General features: G+C 51.9%; 1 long non-coding RNA gene across 1 annotated transcript; it reads left to right on the top strand.

The window, feature by feature from the left end:
- Positions 1-1,603: 1,603 nt before the first annotated feature.
- LOC143838958 (uncharacterized) lies at positions 1,604-4,202 on the top strand. Its single transcript, XR_013231495.1, has 3 exons — positions 1,604-1,628; positions 1,814-2,000; positions 4,030-4,202. It is a non-coding gene; the product is annotated as an uncharacterized LOC143838958 (long non-coding RNA).
- Positions 4,203-5,733: the final 1,531 nt, after the last annotated feature.

The raw sequence follows: 5,733 nt of genomic DNA, 5'->3' as shown, positions 1-5,733 counted from the left end.
GAGATTGCCACTCATTGACTACCACACCATGCTGGTTCTCTTTACTTTAACAGCAGGTTAGGCTATACCTTAATATTTTGGGGGGGGGGTATTTTGGGGAGGGGGGGGCACAAGCCCCTGCACTGTGATCAGCAAATGCGTGGGTAGACACCTTGATTGCCAGATCCAGTGTGTTGGAACGGAAAGTGATCCAGGGCAGACATTGGCAGGAAGGTGGGCTTGTTGAAGGGATTCTCCAGTTCAGATTCTCCTCCCCTCTTGGGGATCCCAATAAAGAGTCAAAGTGAACTCTCAGGGCCTGGTCTTTAAACCCACAGATCTCACAGTGGGGTTTGCATCTGGGTCCCCCAAGGGGGGAGGGGGAGGGGCCGCTGAGCCACAGCCCCTCCCCTGCCTCCTGACATCACGTCTGCCGGATGATGCCACAAAGAAGGCTGTCATCCCCTGAGGCTTTGTCACAGCCGGGGACAAGGGGACAGCATTGGCAAAAGAGATTTTCAACCGGAAGGAGAAACCCTTGACAGCCTAACTGAATTCAAAGTTGATTTGGAGGTAAGGCCGCTCACATGGGTGGGAACTGTAACTGGCTGCATGTGGAAGAGAGGGGAATTAAATCCGGTTCTCCAGATTAGAGGTTGCCGCTCTTTGACTACCACACCATGCTGGTTCTCTTTACTTTAACAGCAGGTTAGGCTATTCCTTAATATTGGGGGGTGGTATTTTGGGGAGGGGCTTCTGTTCTCCTGGGGAACAGATTTCTGTGGCCTGGAGGTCAACTGCAGTTATCGGAGGAAGCCAAGCTCCATCTAGGGCAAGGGTAGTCAAACTGCGGCCCTCCAGATGTCCATGGACTACAATTCTCGGCATACTGGCAGGGGTTCATGGTAATTGTAGTCCATGGACATCTGGAGGGCTGCAGTTTGTCTACCTCTGATCTAGGGGTTGCCAAAGCTATTGAAGCATCTTCTGTCAATTCTGGATCTTTCTCCCATGAACACACACAGCTGCCTGGGGCTGAAACAGACCCTTGGACCTTGCAGGTTGGTATTCTCAGACTGCCAGCCGCTCTCCGGTTCTCAGCCAGGGGTCTTTCCCATCCCTATGGCCAGATCACACTTACTATTCCTGCTGGGGGTGCTGTGCCTGTAGACCTGCCAGGGACCAAACTTGACGTGCGAGGCAGGATCTTATTCCTGCACTGTGATCAGCAAATGCGTGGGTAGACACCTTGATTGCCAGATCCAGTGTGTTGGAACGGAAAGTGATCCAGGGCAGACACTGGCAGGAAGGTGGGCTTGTTGAAGGGATTCTCCAGTTCAGATTCTCCTCCCCTCTTGGGGATCCCAATAAAGAGTCAAAGTGAACTCTCAGGGCCTGGTCTTTAAACCCACAGATCTCACGGTGGGGTTTGCATCTGGGTCCCCCAAGGGGGGAGGGGGAGGGGCCGCTGAGCCACAGCCCCTCCCCTGCCTCCTGACATCACGTCTACCGGGTGATGCCACAAAGAAGGCTGTCATCCCCTGAGGCTTTGTCACAGCCGGGGACAAGGGGACAGCATTGGCAAAAGTGATTTTCAACCGAAAGGAGAAACCCTTGACAGCCTAACTGAATTCGAAGTTGATTTGGAGGTAAGGCCACTCACATGGGTGGGAACTGTAGCCCTATTGATGTGCGACACGGACTAGGCCTGTCAAGCGCTTACCGAGTTTGTCATTTGGGTTGCTAACCTCCAGGTGTGGAATCCAAAACAGGATGGTCTCCTGTTAAGAACCAAAGAGAGACCTGTCCCAGTCCCTAAATTTCTCTGTTGCAGAATGAGTTCGTTACCAAGGAGATATTTTTCGGAGGAGGAAGACCACCAGCCCTCCACGTCCAACGCCTCCAACACCTGGAGGAGAGGCCAAATTCTGCCCCCCATTAAGAAGAACTCAGAGGCCCAGATGTCGATGCTGCACCCACCTCTGGTCTTGCCTGAACTGGGGCAGGGCCAACGCACCCAGGTCAGCACTAGGGCCAGGAAGCAAGAAGACAGGAACCTGTCGAAGCAGCCTCCTCAAAGGAGGCCAACCAATCATCCTGGCTGCCAGTCAGGACAAGTATAATCAATACCACCCTCACAGGGGTGGGGGGGTGCCACTCTCACAGAAGTCCAACGAAATACCACCCTCACAGAAGTCCAATGGAAGCCGGAAGGACTCTGGACTAGGGATGTGTGCTTTGGGCTCGGAAACGCCTGAATTGGCCCAATTGGGGCCAATTTGGACGTTTCCAAGCCAAAAATGGTCCAAAACATGTTTAAATGGCTGAATCGAAGAGATTCGGCCGAATCGCAGCCGAATAGAATCAATTTGGCCTAATTTGCAAGCCATTAGCAGCCTCATGGCTGCTGCAGCCTCATGGCTGCTACTGTTCTTTTGTTGTTGTTGTTTATTTTTCACACCCAAAATGGCGCCCGGCGGGGGGAGTGAGTGGACAATTAGAATTCCGGTAGCTTTTCAGTTCAGGCATTTGGCCACTCACAGCAGCTTTATTTTAAATCCCTGTGCTTTGTTTAGAGAGAGCCAGTTTGGTGTAGTGGTTAGGAGTGCAGACTTCTAATCTGGCATGCCGGGTTCGATTCTGCACTCCCCCACATGCAACCAGCTGGGTGACCTTGGGCTCTCCACAGCACTGAGAAAGATGTTCTGACCGAGCAGTGATATCAGGGCTCTCTCAGCCTCACCCAACCCACAGGGTGTCTGTTGTGGGGAGAGGAAAGTGAAGGAAACTGTAAGCCGCTTTGAGCCTCCTTCGGGTAGGGAAAAGTGGCATATAAGAACCAGCTCTTCTTCTTCTTCTTCTTCTTCTTCTTCTTCTTCTTCTTCTTCTTCTTCTTCTTCTTCTTCTAGACTCTGCCCATGAGGCTACTTAAGACAGGGTCTCTGCCTGTTGGAGCTCACTCTGCTGAGCTCTGGCTGGCTGCTGTGGTTGAGTGCTGCCATTGGTCTGCTGCCGGCACCCATCCTTGCTGCCTGCCCTACGCTGAGTTTGCTGCACCTTGTCTGTACACGAACAGTTACTGTCAAAATCTCCATAGAAAAGAGTTGTTTTTTACACCCCGTTTTTCACTATCGGAAGGAGTCTCAAAGCGGCTTACAAACGCCTTTCCCTTCCTTTCCCCTCAACAGACACCCTGTGCGTTGAAAGGGGTTGAGAGATCTTAGACAGAAAAGCTCTGTGCGAACAGCTCAGAGAGAACTGTTACTGGCTGCATGTGGAAGAGAGGGGAATTAAATCCGGTTCTCCAGATTAGAGGTTGCCACTCTTTGACTACCACACCATGCTGGTTCTCTTTACTTTAACAGCAGGTTAGGCTATTCCTTAATATTTTTTGGGGGGGGGGTATTTTGGGGAGGGGGGAACACAAGCCCCTGCACTGTGATCAGCAAATGCGTGGGTAGACACCTTGATTGCCAGATCCAGTGTGTTGGAACGGAAAGTGATCCAGGGCAGACATTGGCAGGAAGGTGGGCTTATTGAAGGGATTCTCCAGTTCAGATTCTCCTCCCCTCTTGGGGATCCCAATAAAGAGTCAAAGTGAACTCTCAGGGCCTGGTCTTTAAACCCACAGATCTCACAGTGGGGTTTGCATCTGGGTCCCCCAAGGGGGGAGGGGGAGGGGCCGCTGAGCCACAGCCCCTCCCCTGCCTCCTGACATCACGTCTGCCGGATGATGCCACAAAGAAGGCTGTCATCCCCTGAGGCTTTGTCACAGCCGGGGACAAGGGGACATCACTGGCAAAAGAGATTTTCAACGGAAGGTGAAACCCTTGACAGCCTAACTGAATTCGAAGTTGATTTGGAGGTAAGGCCACTCACATGGGTGGGAACTGTAGCCCTATTGATGTGCGACACGGAGTAGGCCTGTCAAGCGCTTACCGAGTTTGTCATTTGGGTTGCTAACCTCCAGGTGTGGAATCCAAAACAGGAAAGTCTCCTGTTAAGAACCAAAGAGAGGCCTGTCCCAGTCCCTAAATTTCTCTGTTGCAGAATGAGTTCGTTACCAAGGAGATATTTTTCGGAGGAGGAAGACCACCAGCCCTCCACGTCCAACGCCTCCAACACCTGGAGGAGAGGCCAAATTCTGCCCCCCATCAAGAAGAACTCAGAGGCCCAGATGTCGATGCTGCACCCACCTCTGGTCTTGCCTGAACTGGGGCAGGGCCAACGCACCCAGGCCAGCACTAGGGCCAGGAAGCAAGAAGACAGGAACCTGTCGAAGCAGCCTCCTCAAAGGAGGCCAACCAATCATCCTGGCTGCCAGTCAGGACAAGTATAATCAATACCACCCTCACAGGAGGGGGGTGCCACTCTCACAGAAGTCCAACGAAATACCACCCTCACAGAAGTCCAATGGAAGCCGGAAGGACTCTGGACTAGGGATGTGCGCTTCGGGCTCGGAAACGCCTGAATTGGCCCAATTGGGGCCAATTTGGACGTTTCCAAGCCAAAAATAGTCCAAAACATGTTTAAATGGCTGAATCGAAGAGATTCGGCCGAATCGCAGCCGAATAGAATCAATTTGGCCTAATTTGCAAGCCATTAGCAGCCTCTTGGCTGCTACAGCCTCATGGCTGCTACTGTTCTTTTGTTGTTGTAGTTTATTTTTCACACCCAAAATGGCGCCCGGCGGGGGAAGTGAGTGGACAATTAGAATTCCTGTAGCTTTTCAGTTCAGGCATTTGGCCACTCACAGCAGCTTTATTTTAAATCCCTGTGCTTTGTTTAGAGAGAGCCAGTTTGGTGTAGTGGTTAGGAGTGCGGACTTCTAATCTGGCATGCCGGGTTCGATTCTGCGCTCCCCCACATGCAGCCAGCAGGGTGACCTTGGGCTCTCCACGGCACTGAGAAAGCTGTTCTGACTGAGCAGTGCTATCAGGGCTCTCTCAGCCTCACCCACCTCACAGGGTGTCTGTTGTGGGGAGAGGAAAGGGAAGGCGACTGTAAGCCGCTTTGAGCCTCCTTCGGGTAGGGAAAAGCGGCATATAAGAACCAACTCTTCTTCTTCTTCTTCTTCTTCTTCTTCTTCTTCTTCTAGACTCTGCCCATGAGGCTACTTAAGACAGGGTCTCTGCCTGTTTGCGCTCACTCTGCTGAGCTCTGGCTGGCTGCTGTGGCTGAGTGCTGCCATTGGTCTGATGCCTGCCTCCCATCCTTGCTGCCTGCCCTACGCTGAGTTTGCTGCACCTTGTCTGTACACGAACAGTTACTGTCAAAATATCCATAGAAAAGAGTTGTTTCTTACACCCCGTTTTTCACTATCGGAAGGAGTCTCAAAGCAGCTTACAAACGCCTTTCCCTTCCTTTCCCCTCAACAGACACCCTGTGCGTTGAAGGGGGTTGAGAGATCTTAGACAGAAAAGCTCTGTGCGAACAGCTCAGAGAGAACTGTTACTGGCTGCATGTGGAAGAGAGGGGAATTAAATCCGGTTCTCCAGATTAGAGGTTGCCACTCTTTGACTACCACACCATGCTGGTTCTCTTTACTTTAACAGCAGGTTAGGTTATTCCTTAATATTTGGGGGGGGGGGTATTTTGGGGAGGGGGGAACACAAGCCCCTGCACTGTGATCAGCAAATGCGTGGGTAGACACCTTGATTGCCAGATCCAGTGTGTTGGAACGGAAAGTGATCCAGGGCAGACATTGGCAGGAAGGTGGGCTTGTTGAAGGGATTCTCCAGTTCAGATTCTCCT

The sequence above is a fragment of the Paroedura picta genome, chromosome 5 (assembly GCF_049243985.1).
Source record: "Paroedura picta isolate Pp20150507F chromosome 5, Ppicta_v3.0, whole genome shotgun sequence".
Taxonomy (NCBI): domain Eukaryota; kingdom Metazoa; phylum Chordata; class Lepidosauria; order Squamata; family Gekkonidae; genus Paroedura; species Paroedura picta.
This window is presented reverse-complemented; position numbering and strand designations above follow the sequence as displayed.